Source organism: Rattus norvegicus, chromosome 11 (assembly GCF_036323735.1).
Source record: "Rattus norvegicus strain BN/NHsdMcwi chromosome 11, GRCr8, whole genome shotgun sequence".
NCBI lineage: Eukaryota > Metazoa > Chordata > Mammalia > Rodentia > Muridae > Rattus > Rattus norvegicus.
The window spans coordinates 39,642,594-39,661,133 of NC_086029.1; the positions used below are offsets into that span (position 1 = coordinate 39,642,594).

The 18,540-nt window shown below is 40.0% G+C and overlaps 1 long non-coding RNA gene and 1 pseudogene across 3 annotated transcripts; both read left to right on the forward strand.

Annotated features, from left to right (window-relative positions):
• Positions 1-6,012: 6,012 nt before the first annotated feature.
• On the forward strand, positions 6,013-6,782 carry Ns5atp4-ps2 (NS5A transactivated protein 4, pseudogene 2; annotated as a pseudogene).
• A 531-nt stretch (positions 6,783-7,313) lies between these two features.
• Positions 7,314-11,649, forward strand: LOC134480963 (uncharacterized). 3 transcript variants are annotated; one of them, XR_010056034.1, is made up of 2 exons: positions 7,314-7,624; positions 9,844-11,649. It is a non-coding gene; the product is annotated as an uncharacterized LOC134480963 (long non-coding RNA). The 3 variants fall into 3 exon arrangements; XR_010056032.1 differs by lacking the exon at positions 7,314-7,624 and adding an exon at positions 8,177-8,463; XR_010056033.1 differs by lacking the exon at positions 7,314-7,624 and adding an exon at positions 8,186-8,317.
• The last annotated feature ends 6,891 nt before the right edge of the window (positions 11,650-18,540 follow it).

Sequence of the window (18,540 nt, forward strand, 5' to 3'; positions counted from 1 at the left end):
CAAAGAAGAGAAAGTGGTAAATACCCTTGAGCACATTGGTACAAGAGACAATTTCCTGGACAGAATACCAATGGCCCAGACTCTAAGATCAACAATTGATAAATGTGACTTCATGCAACTACAAAGCTGTAGGGCAAATCTGTCAATAGGACAAATTGGCAGCCCACAGATTGAGAAAGGATCATTACCAACCCTACATCTGACAGAGGGCTAATATCCCAAATTTACAAAGAAGTCAAGAAGTTAGACACCAACAACCCAAATAACCCAATTAAAAATGGGGTACAAAACTAAACAGAATTCTTAACTGGGGAATCTCAAATGGCAGAGAAGCACTTAAAGAAATGTTCAAAGTCCTTAGTCATCAGGGAAATGCAAATCAAAACAACTCTGAGGTTCTGTCTTAAACACATCAGAATGGAGAAGATAAAAAATCTCAAGAGATAGCACATGCTGGTAAGGATGTGGAACAAGGGGAACACGTCTTTGCTGGTTAGAGGGCAAACGTGTACCATCACTTTGGAAATTAATTTGGCAGTTTCTCTGAAACCTGGGAATTGTTCTGCCTCAAGACCCAGCTGTATTCTCAAAAGGGCATGTACCCAAAAGATGCTTTAAGATCTCACAAAGACACATGCTCAACTATGTTCATAGCAGCTTTATTCATAATAGCCAGAAACTAGAAACAAACTAGATGTCCCTCAACTGAAGAATGGATAAAGAAAATGTGGTACATCAGCACAATGGAATACTATTCAACTATTAAAAACAGACATCATGAATTTTGCAGGCAAATGGATAGAACATGTGAAGATCACCATGAGTGAGGTAATCCAGTCCCATAAGGACATGTATAATATGTACTCACTCATAAGTGGATATTAGCCATGAAATACAGGTATCATGTTATAACCACAGACCCAAAAAAGCTAAACAAAAAGGAAGGCTCAAGGAAGGAAACTTGAATCTCACTTAGGAGGAGGAATAAAATAGTTTTTAAAAAGTCAGATAGAGGGAGAGAAATGGGAGGGAGGGGTATGGGGCAGGGAATGGGGGGGTCAGGATTAGATATGGGAAGGGCAGGAGAGATGGCCAAATGGCCATGAAAATGAATGAAAATCTGCAACTGACAGGTGTGGGGAGGTGTGGGGTATCTCCAGGACATGACAGAGACTTGAGACAAGGGAGGCACCCAAGAATCAAAGCTGTGATTCAGTACATTGGGGATACGGAACCTGAAGAGGCCACCTCCTGTAGCCAGGCAGGAACCCCAGTGGAACAATAGGGACACCAACGCACCCATAAAACTTTCAGCCCCAAAGTTATCCTGTCTATAAGAAATACAGGTATAGGGTATGGAACGGAGACTGAAGGAATGGTCACCCAATAACCAGACCACTTGAGAAACATCCCATGGGCAAGCACCAATGGCTAACACTATTAATGATTCTGTTATGCTTGCAGACAAGAGTCCAGAATGGCTGTCCTCTGAGAGGCTCCATAAGCAGCTGCCTCATATAGATACAGACACCCACACCCAAACAGTGGATGGAACTTGGGAACCCCTATGGAAAAATAGAAGGAAGGATTGCATGCACAGAAGGGGATAGAGACGCCACAGGAAGACCAACAGAGTCAACTAATCTGGGTCCTTGGGGCTCTTAGAATCTGAACCACCAACCAAAGAACATACATGGGCTAGACTGGATCTAGGGCTCTTTGTTCTTATGTAGCAAATGTGCAGCTTGGTGTTCATGTGGGCTCTGAACAACTAGAGTGGGGGCTGTCCCAAAGCTGTTGCCTGTGTGTGGGATATGTTCTACTAGCTGGGCTACCTTGTCTGGCCTCAGTGGGAGAGAAGCAAATAGCCTCACAGAGACATTAAATACAATAGGGGGGAATATGCAGGGCATCCCACACCTGCTCAGAGAAGAAGAGAAGAGAGGAGAAGGCAACAGGGAGGGGAGCAGAGAGTGGGATGAAAACTGAATAAGCAAAAAATTAAAATTAAAATTTAAAAACTGTATATATAGACCTCTTAGCTCCTTAAGCAGCACCATGTCTGCCTATGTACTGCCATATTTCCTATCCTAACAATAATAAACTAGATTTCTGAACTGTAAGGAAACCAAGATGAAGTGTAGAATTAAGTTGTTTCTTTTCTATATTGTTGTCCCTTTATTCCTCACTTGTAAATGTTGTAAGACCCAGCAAATGTCGTTTGGGTTCCAGGAAACTGGAATAGTTGGTACAATAGCAAGGGTGAGACCCACTGCTTCTTTTTTCATAGGTTTGAAGACTTGTCCAGTAAAAGTTTAAGATTAGTGTCCTAGTTAGTATTTTACAGCTGTGAACAGACACCATGACCAAGGACAATGCTTATAAGGACATTTACTTGTGGCTGGCATACAAGTTCAGTCCATTAGCATGAAGGTGGGAGCATGGCAGTATCCAGGCAGACATGGTGTAGGAGAAGCTCAGAGTTCTAATCTTCATCTTCATCCAAAGGCTGGTAAGAGAAGACTGGCTTCCAGGCAGTTAGGGCTAGGGTATTAAAGCCCATGACCACACTGACACACTTACTCCAACAAGCCCACCTCCAAATAGTGCCACTCTCTGGGCCAAGCATATACAAACCATAACAATTAGATCATATTTATGCTTATTTTGAACCCCCAGTATTGAGTAGTCAAGTTTAATATTGGGTAGTCGTTGAATTTGCTCCTTCAGATAACTAGATCTCATTCATTCAATATGCATTTATTCCTATTAAGTCATGTCTGGTCATGCCAAAACCATTACTGAAGTATAGAAAGTGCAGGAGAAAACGTTTTCACTGTAACAAACTAGGGAAAAGAGCTATGAATATGATCTATAGTTAACTATTTTTAACCAAAAGAGCTGGTAAAGTATCTGTACAGAAAATGGCATTTAATTCTGCTCCTAAGGGATAAGTATACATTTCTCAAGTGGTCAAAAACAAAATGGCTGTTTTGGGAAGAGGCAAAATCACACTTTTTAAAAAAGGATGAAATTATACACACACACACACACACACACACACACACACACACACACACGTACGCACGCACGCACGCATGCACGCACGCACAAACATACACACACAATGGAAATGTATAATCCCTTTAGTTGTAAAACCCAAGGACAGAAGGGTTTTTTGCTATACATTATACCCACAGGGAAATTGCTTTCCATGAATATGCATTTATGCTTTTTTACTGGTGTAGATTATTAGAGAAATAAGAAACTAGAAGTTTGGAAAAGGAAATAACAGTAAGTATTCAGATAGAAGGAAAGGAGGAGAAATATAATAAAATAGGAGGATAGAGAAACCGAGGGATTGACCAAAGAAACAAGCCAGAGGAGCTTTGCCACTGAGTTCCTGACTTTGGGTAGAAACAGCTCCAGGTTGAAAGTGTATGTAAAGAGATCACTTTGCTATGCATCTGTGGTGTTCAGAATTAACACTATTGAGTCTTACACTGTGGAATGAGGAGTAAAGACAGCCTCGTGTTTGCTATGCAGCTCAGACTATATCAATACAAAATAATAAAAAGACTTCTAAAATGTTAATTCAAGTCATGGATAGAAAGGCCCCAAAGCTCTAAGTGGTATAGAGACATGGGTAAACTCTGCCACTATGTGTGACTGCATCAAGTTTATAATACTAGTTTATGAGCAATATTTAGAAGACAGAGAAAGAAGACCTTGAAAAGGTGGTTCTGGTGATTACAGATGATAAGAGAATATGAACCCAACTACATATTATTTCAAAAGAGGCAGCATCAACACTCTCATATGATGGTGGACTATTTCTATAAATTTCTACAGTGTTTCTTTTAATAATATAATCTATACTCAACATAATTTTGTTACTATCACTTAAGATCTTATATCCACGTCTTTTTTTCTTTTTTTTCTCCATCTTTATTAAATTGGGTAATTATTATTTACATTACAACTGTTATTCCCTTTCCCGGTTTCCAGGCCAACATCCCCCTAACCCCTCCCCCTCCCCTTCTATATGGGTGTTCCCTTCCCCATCCTCTCCCCCATTACCACCCTCCCCGCAACAATCTAGTTCACTGGGGGTTCAGTCTTGGCAGGACCAAGGGCTTCCCCTTCCACTGGTGCTCTTACTAGGCTATTCATTGCTACCTATGAGGTTGGAGCCCAGGGTCAGTCCGTGTATAGTCTTTGGGTAGCGGCTTAGTCCCTGGAAGCTCTGGTTGCTTGGCATTGTTGTTCATATGGGGTCTCGAGCCCCTTCAAGCTCTTTCAGCCCTTTCTCTGATTCCTTCAATGGGGGTCCCGTTCTCAGTTCAGTGGTTTAATGATGGCATTCGCCTATTTGCCATATTCTGGCTGTGTCTCTCAGGAGAGGTCTACATCCGGTTCATGTCAGCTTGCACTTCTTTGCTTCATCCATCTTATCTAGTTTGGTGGCTGTATATGTATGGGCCACATGTGAGGCAGGCTCTGAATTGGCCTTTCTTCAGTCTCTGTTCTAAACTTTGCCTCCCTATCCCCTCCCAAGGCTATTCTTGTTCCCCTTTAAAGAAGGAGTGAAGCATCTGCATTTTTGTCATCCTTCTTGAGTTTCATGTGTTCTGTACATTTAAGGTAATTCGAGCATTTGGGCTAATATCCACTAATCAATGAGTACATACCATGTGTGTTTTTCTGTGATTGGGTTACCTCACTCAGGATGATATCTTCCAGTTCTATCCATTTGCCTATGAATTTCATAAAGTCATTGTCTTTGATAGCTGAGTAATATTCCATTGTGTAGATATACCACATTTTCTGTTGTAACATTCTCCTTTCTAAGCTTCAGAAATCTATCTTTAAATATAGAAGATTGATATTACATCATATCATCTAACACCAAATCCACTTATTTATGCTCATATATATGACCTTTAGAGAGCTGCAGAAGGCAAACTTGGAAAATTGAAACCAAGGATATCAAGTATGTCTTGTGCTTAATAGGAAGCCAAGGAATAGCTTTAGGTAAATTTATATAAAAAACAATAATTTCTTAGTTATTATCTCTGTCTTACTCCTCTTGAATATGGTTTGCCTTCTTTATTCTTTTTTCCCCTTTCTGTCTCCCTTAAAGTATGGAGAGTCTTTCTAGACACATTGTGGAAAATTTAACATTTATTGAGAACACATGTCCTAAGTATAAAAACATGAAGTCTCCAGTGTAGAGGCTAGTCTGCACTTAGACTCCTGCAAAAGCAGGGACTATTTTTGACTATATCTATCTCTTCATGAACCTAACAGAAACTAGATAATCCTGGCCAAAGTCCAATGTCTCATTTCTGAAACACAGTACCAAGAACACTTGAGATACAGAAAGAAAACAGCTACAATCTGCCCTTGCAGAGGAACCACATGTAATCCCTACCCCAGTAGCTTTCTGGAGCCTGCACAGCTCAAAGTCACACTAGATCTAAGAATATCTTCCTCAAACTCCATGATTTGTTTCATAACCATGAAACATATGTTAACAGAATTTTAAAAAGCCTTTTTAAAGTTAATTTTAGATAAACATACGAAGTCATTTATCTCACTGTTTCATTTTTACGCATGTGACTTGTCTTTTAAACTCTCCATCATATCTTTGAAAGCAAATAGAATATAAAGCTCCTGACATCTGCAATCACGTCACAATTTCCAGATCTCAAGGATACCTGCACTCTTATGCAGGCATGTGCACACATACACACACACACACACACACACACACACACACACACGCACACGCATGCACACATGCACACACTAACACACACCAAAAATTTTTTTTTCCTTCATGGCTGGTAGATGTTAAATGTTTGTTGTTAATATTTGAATTTTGTCTCCTCATGTTTAAATTTCATTGCAGCATAATAAATAGTAGCATTAATAATAGTTCAGCTAAACCTGGGCTACTGTGCGAGTGCAGTGGGACTATCCTAGCAGAAGTTTCCAGTGAGAGAGGCAATGGCGTCTAGTAGTAACTGCTGTCCGGAGTGAATGTCATGCTTGTGAAAGTGTACTGGAGCTTGGTATTCCTGCTGCTGTTTATTTTTGTGAAGAGACAAATCATGCACTTTGCAATGAAATCTAGAAGGGGACCTCATGTACCTGTGGGACACAATGCCCCCAAGGACTTAAAAGAGGAGATTGATATTGACTATCCAGGGTTCAGGATATCCAGTAGGAACCTCAGTTCCTTGCAGGTGATGACATCAGACTCCTACAGCTGGAAACTCAGGGGAATCAAAGTTGCTACAACTATCTATACAGGATGAAAGCCCTAGATACCATCTATGCCTCTGAGATCCCATTTCATGCTGAAGGCCAGCACCCCGTTCTTTAAAAGGTAAGAATTTCCACTCCTACTTGCTAGATCTGAGAAACACTAGCACTCCTTTCAGGGGCATTCGAAGGGCCCTCCTTGATGGACATGAGATAGCCCGCTATGGGACAGGGGACTTCGGCCAGAGCGAGTACTGCGTTATCAGGAGGCCTTGAGTGAGCTGGCCACTGGGGTCAAAGCATGAACTGGGGGCTCTCAAAGACACCACCAGTCAGCAGCCAAAGACCCAACTCAGTCACCTAAAATGTTGCCAACAACCATCCAGGTCGCATACCTGCCCTCCAGTCAGAAGAGCAAACACCCTAAGCACTTCCTCGAACTGAAGAGCTTTAAAGACAATTACAAGACAGTGGAGAGCACTCTGATGGAGCTGCACGCATGCCCGCTGTGAGGCGGCCCTGGGCATATCTGGTTCAGCAGACCCAGACGTTCCTGGCCAAGACATTCTTACACAACTGTGTCTAAAAGGTCATTCCCAACCCTTTCCTATATTGGCTAAAACATCAGTATCTCCAGGAGCACTTCTTCTGGATTTGAATTCAAAAGTCGTTCTTAGCATTTCTGTTGAAGCTTCCTTGAAAATCTTCACTTGATTTTGTCTGCGCTTCCCCTACCCTGTTCAATGCTGTTTAGTCTCAAGGATGTAAATCGAGGTGAGGTATCCTCCATGTCTACCCCCTTGCACTCAACTAAAGAGAAATATTTCGGTTTAGAGCATCTCGGGTTTGATCGGTGGAAAAGTCAGTCGGGACCCCATGGGGAGAGGAGATTGAGAAAGTGGGTAGGATGTCCTCTGGAATTTTGGTGCTCCATTTAAACCATGTGTATTGTGACACCTACATGACTTTCCTATAATGGAAGGTTCTGTCCCCACCTTCACCCAATACTTATGACAAGAAAAAGGAATGTTCTGACACTTGGCATAACCTGTGTGACTCTGATAGGACAATGTGAAGAAGTGATTTCCTCTAATATTAGTCAGTGTATTAGTTTCAGTTTACAAAGTACTGAATAAAACTAACGACTATAAAACCATGGAAACAGTTCTATCTTTAAGAAATAAAGACAGTGTGAGCCCCCCACTCAGAGGATTACAATCAGCACTGTGATGAGGGGGTCAGTTGTGGTCCCTCTCCGTTGCTTTTCCTTCTGCCTTCTACCAAAAGCTGTCTCATCAACAAAGCCCTGGAAGATTCCAAATCCTCAGTTTTGGAGTTCCCATACCCCGAAGTGGTGAGACAATGAATTTCTGATTACTGTGATTTATCTACTATATAATATTCTGACATAGCAGCAAAAAAATCGAGTATTCTCCCTTCATGTTTGGAGTACACAAGAGATTGGTTCTAACAGGAAATGGCATAAGAAACTCATCCATATGTTTATATAAAATATATATATGTAGTTTGCATCATTACAATACATCAGAATTTCCTGTTAGGCACAGTTATAAAAGATACATTGTCATGTCCTTAACACTGAACTACACCAAATATATACTAAGGAAAAATGAATGGAGGGAAGTTTGACAATAACTTCATTCTTATAATCATTAATACAAGATGAAACATAAGTCTAGAACTGGCCAGAACAATGCCTGCTGTCTTCTACCCCTGCTCATGAACAGTAATTCTTCATTGATACTAGTAAAAAAAAAAAGATAAGACTATTTTCATTTGATATATGCAATATATGTATTTCATTTGGTATTTATATTTATCAGTATGTTTTAGTTTTCATGGTTCCCTAGGCAACAGAACCTCTGAGCCAATGGAATGACAGAACAATAGTTGTGGCTTGACGTCCCTGAGTACTAAAAAGGATTGATGATTTTTTTTAATGCTTGCTTAATGTCTAAAGATATAGCTTAGTAGTAAATGACATGCTGAAAATACACAGCCTTTGTAGGTTGATGTCAATATACAGGTGAGGGCTGACACCAGTTGGGTCAAGGCCATGATTGGACAGTAAAAATATAAGGCTTTTGTAAGGTGGGAGAGAAGGGAAGGGAGAAGAATCAAGATGGACACGGAGAAAGATGACCCAGATCTGTGTGGTCTTGAATTGCCAAGGTAGTTGGGCTGTGTTTCTGTAGGCAAATTTATCTTATCTTGGTGGGCAGTTTATATCCTTATCAAATGGTTATAAGCTTATTTATTTTCTTGATGTATCATAGATTGAGAATTTAACACATAAATCTGATTGTTGGGTTACAGTTAGTTGAGTCATGATTTTACTGGGTAGCTGGGACCAGAGAGGTCCCACCTGGGCAGGGCTGGCCAAGGCGACTAGCAATGGAAGCGTAGAGACTACTGGGGCTAGAAGTTAGCTAATGTGGTGTGGTGCCACACTGGAACCAGCTGCCACTGTGCTATATTAATGTTAGTTCTAAATGGCTCTCTGGTACTGGTACTAGTATGGGAGAGAGGCAGCCAGGAGAGATACTAATCAGAAATAAATTGTTAGTTCTATATGGCCCTATGGTGCCAGAACTAATGCCATGGAGTGACCACCTCAGTCTAAGACTACCATGGGGCTAGTGTGTGGGAACCAGTGATGCCTATTTCTTTCTTTTTTTTATTTTTACCACAGCAAGCCTTTGGGTTCGGTCTCCAACAACGTACATGGAGGCACGTGTACACAAGCCCATCATGGGTGCTTGCCTTAGCTTAACCATTTGTCATTGTAATTAAGAAACACCCAAGAAAACAAATCTGAAAAAATATGTATACCTATGGAATTTTCCCTTTAGCATATTTACAACGGATACCCATTCCTTTGGACACAGTGAAAACAAATACATTTATGTATTCACATATTTCTTTCACCAATGACATGGTTAAGAAAAAAATGAATTTATCTCATAGTTGTTCTTAGAGTTTTACTCATCTACTTAGCATTACTTGTTCGGGTTACCTAATTTATGGGAGAAAAGAATTTCATGTAATTCTCAAAATAGACTTAAATTAGTAAATACGTAGAAGAAAAACTGAAAGAAAACCTTCTTCAAAGAATGCTAGCTGGGGCAACATCGTACTCTCTTCCGTCTCCATATCTCTTCTGTCTGAAGCATTTCTACACAGATACACTGGATGCTATGGCTGCACAAGACCAGGAAATGTCCAGCAAGTCATCGGTTTTCAAAACAGTGTTTCCTCCTCTACTTGAAATCTCTGCAAAACCAGTAGAAGTCAAAGCTAACATGGTTCTGTCCTGCTGAAGCCAAGTTTTGTCCCCTCCCCTGTATCTTCTGTCACAGGTACTTCAGAAATCCTGTGACTTCTGTCTGGAGAGCTGACCTCACAATGGTCCTTTTCATATGGAAGTGAAAGAACACCAACTACAGAGAGATAACAGAATCTAAGACACAAATTCCATCCACCACAGATACACATTCCTTTCTTGCTTGTCCATCTCTTTAATGTGTCTTCTCATTTCTTCATTCTTTTCAGGCCTTCAGACTCACTTCCTGGAAGACAGATGACACTTGAATCATGGGAACTGATTTACTTGCTTTAAGAACTCCAAACACCTGGTTGTGAAATGTGCCCCTTTCAAAACTGCCCTGCACTCGCAGATTATTTAATACAATCCATGGACTGATAGGAGTAGTTTTATGGGAACTGTTGGATGGCAATGAAATGTCTCAGATTGCTACTTTTAAAGAGTTCTCTCCTGCGTCAATGGCAAGAGTCGTTTTCCAAACCTGTATCATTTCCTTAGTGAGTCAGCCTCACAAACCTTATATTGCCGTCATTGTTTGTACTACAAAAATAACGAATCCCTAAAGTGAGAAGAAAAGCCACATACGATCCCTATAAAATTCCAACTGAAGAAGTCATTCAAAGTGCTTTGCTTGTGAAGGATTGCTTAAAGTCACCTACAACCAGCACTGCGCAAAAGTGTAGAACACATGGAATCAGAGAGGGGCAATCCTGAAACCCAGGAAAATATAGATACACTGGGAAAATAGATTCAGGTAGGTAAGAAAGAGAATACACTTGAACCCAATGAAGGAAGATATATAAGAATTTGGAGTGTTGTGTTTCTCTAACTGTGTGGCATTATTTAACAATCTGGAAACAGTTTTCTTTTTTCCCTTGTGATGGTTTGTGTGTCAACAGGCACTGTTCGGCCTTCTCCACAGGCTTGATGCTGAATTGGTGCTCAGATTACAAACCTCACGCACAAACCATTTCTTTCCTTAGCAATTGCTCATCTGGTGGCCTAATAAAAAGCTTTTAGTAGCTGCAAAAAAAATAGAAAAAAAACCCTGTTTACTTATTTTCAATTTACAGCTATTTTAGACTTTAACAAAATATCTGTAGCAGCATCGTTCAATAAGTAGAAAAAGAAATGTGTTAGCGATGAAATCTCCCAACTGCCCTGTGATTCCTCTTTCCTGTCACTAGACCATGATGTGGAGCAAAGGAAGATGATTTAAAGGATAGGAACAGTGGCCAGCTCTTCCAGGAGGCTGGCTGTTCATCTACCTGGGATAGAACGAACAGCCACCAAATTTTCCTGAGCTAAAAATCAACTGATAGTTCTGATCAACTCCTGAAATCCCTGAAATGGCAGAGGAGGGAAATCAAGAAGATTGGCATTGAGTTCATGAATCACAGTCATAGCTCCAACGACAGTAACAGTTTCTATTTCCTATGTTCTAGCCACTAAGCTGAGCACTGTGTGAAACACACACACGTGCATGCATGTGTGCACACACACATACACACACACATATACCATTTTTTATGGAAAACGAAGCTTAATAAAGTTAACCAAATTGACAGAGATAATAAATCAAGGAGTCAACAGAAGAAGCCTGTCTCCCCTTCTTAATTTCAATATTCTGTCCTTAATGTTCAATCTTAATGCTCAGTGTCACTTCCCTATCTGCAAAGAAGATAGACAGATGATGTCAAAATTCAAGAAAATCTCCTTCAAACTTTGGAGATCACATCAAATCTCAGAGCAAGATGAATGCTGGTGTTCTGTGCTCTCTCTCTCTCTCTCTCTCTCTCTCTCTCTCTCTCTCTCTCTCTGTCATTTCTATTCAGAGAGACCAGGGACCATGGGATGGTACTGCTCACATTCAGAAACGATTATCATATTCAGGAAAACCTGTCTAGAAATATCCACACAAATGTGCTGGAAGATACATATCCTATATGATTTCAATTCTAGAATGTTGACAATGAAAGTTAATCATAATAAAAACAACTGACAAAAACAAGAAATTATAATTCTTAATATCTTGATTTTCATTCATCTGGATTTGGCAATGTTAACTCAATGTTATAATATGGTCAATGGGATGTTAATTTTTTAGAAATAATCTATAATTCTTGAAAACATAACACAGTAGGGATTGGGGATTTAGCTCAGTGGTAGGGCGCTTGCCTAGCAAGCGCAAGGCCCTGGGTTTGGTCCCCAGCTCCGAAAAAAAGAAAAAAAAAAAAAAAGAAAGAAAACATAACACAGTAACAAAATTACTCAAACTAGTAAAATTTGACCAGTGGAGATGTACATGTATAAACTATGACCTTCTTATGCATAATCTCATTGACAATAATACAATCAAAAGCAACTTTGTCTCTGTGTTCATCTGACCCAGAAATTCTCTGCCATTGAAACAATTGCAGTTTAGCATGGTTTCAGACACAAGGTGAAACTCAGGAGATGTTCTGTGGTCAGTGAAAATACACACTGGCAGGTGTTGTGCCCTGTGAACTACAATTTCCCCTCTAGTTCCATGATTCAAAACAGATAATATCATCCCATTGGAGCATCTCTTGTTGAGCTTTTTAACAACTGCATGAACATACAATAACATAATTCATTCTTGTATTATAGGTCAAAAAAGTATTCTAATGCTCCTCTATTTACATTTCTAAGATAAGATAAACTATACTAACCCTGGGATGACAACCCTGAAATTTAGTGAATTCTTCATTTTAAGAAGTTTATCAGTATTCATAACCCTTAAGAGGTCTTGACTGATAATTATTTCATTCCACTATCAAGATTAATCCAATAAAAGTGGTCATTCAAGTGAGTTTTTTAAGGAGGTATCAAAATATACATATGCTCTAAACCTGCTAGAAGAAAACATTTTACATGATACAGGTATAGAAAAGAATGATACAATTAGGACTCCACTAATTCAAGAATGAAGACCAACAATAGACAAATGAGATTTCATAAAATTAAAAACTTCTGCACAGCTAAAGAAATAACCAACTGGTAAAGAGAACATCTGCACAGAGGCAGAGAATCTTTGCAAGCTATGTGTATAACAGGAGGTTAATATTCAGAACATAGAAAAAACTCAAAAAATCAATGTATCAAAAATTTTTTAAAAAACATTCAAAAATGAGCCCAGGACTTAAACAGAGAGTTCTCCAAAGAAGGAAAAAAAATCATGGCTAAGAAATACAGCAAAAAAAATATTTAGCATCCTTAGTATATAGAAAGATGCAAATCAGTTTTGAGATTTCCTCTTACCCCAACCAGAATGGCAAAAATAGCCAGAACAATGAACAGCAAATGCTGGAATGGATGTGAAGAAAAGTGACCCTCATTCACTAGAGGTGACTTACACATGGTTGGAACCATTATGGAAATCAACATGAAGAAGTTTGGCACGGCTGAGTCTAGCATATGCCCCAGCTTTACCACTCCTGGGGATATGCCCAAAGGGCTTGACATCATACTCCACAGATAATTGTCAATTAGTATTCTATTCACGGTTGCTAGGAAATGCCCTAAAACCAACACATAGGTAATGGAGATGTACATATATGTACATGTATGGAATACTATTCAGCTGTAAGAACAAAATCAAATCATGAATTTCTCAGACTATGAAGGCTATTCTTGCTTATTAATTTGACTATATATGGGATTAGCTAAAACCCAAAAGTAGAGGGACCTGTAAGGAATTTTTGCTTAAAGTGGCAAGATTCACTTCTAAGCCAGTTCTTTGAGTTGTGAAGATAAACCTTTAATCAATGTCTTTATATAGATTTATTAGATTTATTAGAATGATATATGTGTGTGCATGTCTGTGTGTGTGTGTGCATACAGATAGTCATATAGGTAGAGAGAAGGGGATTGGGGGATTCATTTTATTAGTTCTGTTACTCTATTGATCTCTGATTAACACACAGATAAATGGATGGAGCTAGAAATTCATATTGAGTGAGCTAACTCAGACCCAGAAAGAAAAACATCACATGCTCTCTCTTGTAACAAGCTCTCAGTTGCACATCTTTAGATGTGAGTAACTTCAGAAACTGAAAAAGTAACAAGGGATCATTTCTGGGGTAGAGAGTGGGGGAGCAATAGAGAGAAGAATAGTAGCATAGAAGTCATTTGATAGGGTAAAGGAGGAAAGGGGGTTTGCTAAATAGGAAAAGGACAGGGAGGTAAATACAGTCAGACAGGCACATAGACATGCATGTAGATGCATGAACACACACACACACACACACACACACACACACACACACACACACACACACCAATATCTAGGGTCTGTAAGTTGACTCGGTAGGTAACCAAGTCTGAAAACATGAGTTCAGTCCTGGGATCTCCATTCTGGGATCCAAATGTTGTAAGGAGAGCACTGATTCCCAAAAGCTGTCCTTTGCCGTCAGCATGAGTGCAACCCATACACCCCAAATGAATTAAATGCAGTTTTTAAAATTCAAAAAGAATCTATCTTCCTTTCTGTGAAAACAGTAATTTGTAGAAGAAATCAACATTGTTTCTTTAACTTTTGCTATGAAAACAGCAATCAGAAAAACCATAATCCAAGAACTTCTTGCCAAAGCCTTCTGCAATTTATGCTGCCCCCAAAGCTGTCTTTTCTCTTTCCTCCTCAGGTTCCTATGTTAAGGTTCCTTTGCTCACACTCAGGAACCTCTGTTTCTCAACTGTTTCAGACTATTGGTCAAATAAAACAAGCAACTCCATCAAAAGGACATGAGTGCTTTATAAAATAGCTCACTAGAGGTTACCTCTTACTATAGGGCCTCTCAGTTTGCTATCATTGAGTGCGAACTGAATGGTTGAAATGCCCCGTCCCTTTCCTCATCTAAAAGAACCTAAAATGTAGTCATAAGAATACGGTAACTGCTGAAAATACTTTACCTTTTCCCACCCTGGTCCTTTCCTTCGTCAAATTCTTCCTGCTTATAGTTATACCCATCCCATATATTCAAATTTCAAAATGTTAAGCCCTAAAGGTACCCTTTAGGAAGCTGTAAGTCACTAAGCACTTAGCAGTTTATATTTCCGATAAAGCATCTGCTGAACTATTCCACATTTTATTACGGTGTGGGAGAGTTACTATAGCTTTTTAAAGTAGACACAGGGTTATGTAAATAATAACAAATAAAAAGGACCATGAAAATATAAACCACAAATCATTTTCAACCCCATCATTTCATATTGAAAATAACACTCTCGGAAAGAAAAATCCCCATTTGCAAAGAGCAACAGTGTAATTAGCCTCCACTTTGATTTCCTTACTGGCGATGCAGCCCTTCTCCTCTCCACACAGTGCCACATGTTGTCCTAAATGGACATTTGCATAATGGATTGGAAAAGCGTATAATCCAAACATCTGGACCCTCTGGACCCTGCCACATGTGGTTCATTAGCTGTTGCTACAAAAGCCAAGAGAACTCCATGCTGACGCAATTAAACATGACTGGAAAAATACATGCCGCTCGCAGTTTTAGCTATCCGTATGTATGCGGTTGGCAGACAATTCAATATAGTCACAGGAATTTTGAGAAAGCAAAGTGTTTCTATAGCCTGGTCTGTTAACCATCAATGGGCTACTTCCTGGAAGCATGGGGGTGGGGTGAGAGAGAATGAGTAGTTCTGGCCGCCAGCCACTGCCGCACATTGCCATAGTGAGAGAATCGCTAATACATGACTAAATTCAGTCAGGTATCGGGACTTCAAGCGTTCTTCACAAGGGTCAGACTGGGCTTTGATTTAAAATGCTATAGACTGGCAAGAAGAAGGTCTTCATCCAGCTTTCTCCCGACTTGCAAAAAGACAAAGCAGGTGATTTCTGGCAAATCCTTTTCATCGCTCTCATCTTACGCCAGCCTGCAAAGTGTGTGGCCTGCCCAGCGTCAAAGCAAGAACACAGTGCATTAGCCTTAAAGACTGGGCAAGCTTGCCTGGAAGGGGAGCCAGCAGCTAGGGAAGGCAGTGAGCAACAGGGCTGGCTCTTTAGCCTTCAAGCTTTCACCGCTGCCTTTTCAGCTGACCCTGAAGACACAATAGTCCTTCCCTTCCCTGGGGCGACCTTTTCCTTTCACAGCTCAGAGGGCAACAGAGCTTTGCAAAATGGAGAGATGCACCTTTACTGTTACAACAAAGGAAGAAAATGTACTCTGTTTGGGAGGATACTGAGTTACTTGTCTCATATCGTCACTCCTTCTAGATGAGATTTCTCACCCTCACAACAAAGCCAATGAGCTCCAAACCTAAGGGAGCATGTCATTATCCTTTAGATGGCCTAAACCGCCATACAGGAAAGTGAGTTGTTGTGTCGTAGATCCATCTGTCTTCTCTGGAATACTGTATCTGAGTGATGCAAGCATTTCTAAGACAGAGGCTGAGCTATGGTCACTGTGATGTCAAAGGCTTTAGAATTCCGCATGTGAGACAGAACTTTTGGAGATCCTAAATGAGACAACGTGGCAGGTTTTCTAATGCTTAACTGAACCGCTCACCAGCTCCTGACTCGTCAGAATGGCGTGGGAACAGAACCCTGAATGAGAGAGGGACCTTCCATCACAAGCAATCTCCAAAGAGAGACTCAGCTAGTCGGCACCGTGGCCCACATGTTCAGAAGAGTGAATGTCTCGGGTGGTTGACAATAGTACACACTGCAATCAAACCTACTTAAGAAACTGGATTTTTGGGGGCTGGGGATTTAGCTCAGTGGTAGAGCGCTTACCTAGGAAGCGCAAGGCCCTGGGTTCGGTCCCCAGCTCCGAAAAAAAAAAAAAAAGAAACTGGATTTTTTTTTCAAGGTGTCTAAGATAGGTTTTCCGCACTTAGAGGCTTCTTTGCAATTTCAGTTTCTCTCTTTTCTAATATAGCTTACAAGGAAAAATGTTAGCCAACCTTTCAGTGAGACCATGTCTCTAGGCTGCAAGTGGTCCTCAACTTTACTTCCCATTGTAGATATTCTCTCTCTCTCTCTCTCTCTCTCTCTCTCTCTCTCTCTCTCTCTCTCTCTCTCTCTCTCTCTCTCTCTCTCCCCTCTACCCCCCCTGACCCTCTGCTTTTCTGGTTGTTTACCACTTGTTTTAGTGACTCACTGTGTATCTCCGAGGAGTTTGTGTTCATGGTCAAAAGTCACTCCTGACTTGTAGTTGCTGTTTGTCTAGTGCCATCTTGCCACAGCTGATAGAAAAGTAATACTGAATGGGGGCACATTAGAGGATCAGTAGTCCCCTCAATTTCAAAGAGTAACTATCTCTATCCCTGATAGTAACCTGCCTTCATATAAGGTTATAAGGTGCTTAAATTAATGGGCAGCAGCAGTACTTTAAAGTTAACCATACCATTCCATTGTATACCCTGGTGAAAGTCTTCACTTCCAACAGTAGGGACTGGTAGACACAGAAAGTCTAAAATTGAAGAGAAATAAAGCTACACGTACACTAAGTGGGCTATAGGAGTAACAGAAAGCTGAGTGGCCCCACTTCCTGGATTCTACACCCAGGTATTTCCATAAAGTATCATTTACTTTGAACATTTAATAAATCCTGGAGAACAGAGCCCCATCATTACATATCAGCATGAAACTGTCTTACTGCTTGTACCACAAAACAAGGTTCTCACATCTTGTTCAGTCTAGCAGGCTCTAGCTCTTGTAGCATATCCACTCCAGTTATACATTCGGCAACCCAGAGCATGACTATCATGTGGCTCCATGAAGTAAGCCAGCCACTGGCCTCCTGGCCCCAGCTATCATTAAGTTATCAACCCCATACCTCAGCCCAACAGTTGAAAAATATGCTTCAGCTCCTGAGTATCAAGGTCACCTCATCTATCCTGTCTTCGTCGTCCACTCTTGTCCATGAATATTGTTCATACACCATGCATATACACTTATCTTATATAACTTTTAGAGTCACTACAGTGCAGAATTTCTGTGTTGCAAAAATCTTTCTCTTGGGGCAATATCTTTCCCTGCAGTATAAAAATATATTCAAATATATTTGTATCTATTGATTTCTGTCTTCTAAGAATTGTTTTCCTAAAGTGGACAAAGATCAATTTTTGTGTGCTCTCCAATTTTAGTACATAGCAACTAACATAACTTATCAAATAAGATATAGTATACAGAAATTTCCTCAAAATACTAACAACAATAATAAATTATGCATATCATTTGAACTATGGACAAGAGCTAAATTATACATCTATACCTACCTCTAATTATATTCATCAATTTACAGATGTATAAAGGCATATACAGATAGATATCATTCCTGGGAGTTGAGCATATACTACCATTTCATTATTTCTTGGAGAAAAGAAAATGGGTATGATGAATTATGTTTTGATACTCCAAATTTCTCTCTCTAGTAGCAATACTGCAATTAGTCATCTCAATAAATAAAAATAAATAGATATGTTTCTGAAAAGCCATCGGAAGAAGTTATATAACAGTTTTCTCAACTTTATACACACACTGCCATTTATTCTAGGTTATATTTTCAAGGATGTTGGTGTTTTCCGCAATGTTGGACGATGAAGACAAGGTTTCATTTCTATGTGTAGCTGGATATACTTCAGACAAGTAGTAAAAATGTTTGCTCTAGAAATAAGTAGGCATCTTCCCACCAGGTTACAAAAGACTTAAGTGTTGTTGTTGTTGTTTGTGTTGTTGTTGTTGTTGTTGTTTTTGTTGTTGTTGTCCACCTCTGCCCTGCTTGCATTCTCCACTAGTGAACTCTGCACAAGGAAATAACCCAAAGGTGCCCATCCTCAGGATCCTGCTACTGTTGTAGATAATAAACCGCTTTCATCTCAGACCTGGAGGTCTGTGTCTCCCACCAACATCCATGAATCTGTAATAGGCTAAATTGTTAGTTTGCAAGGAT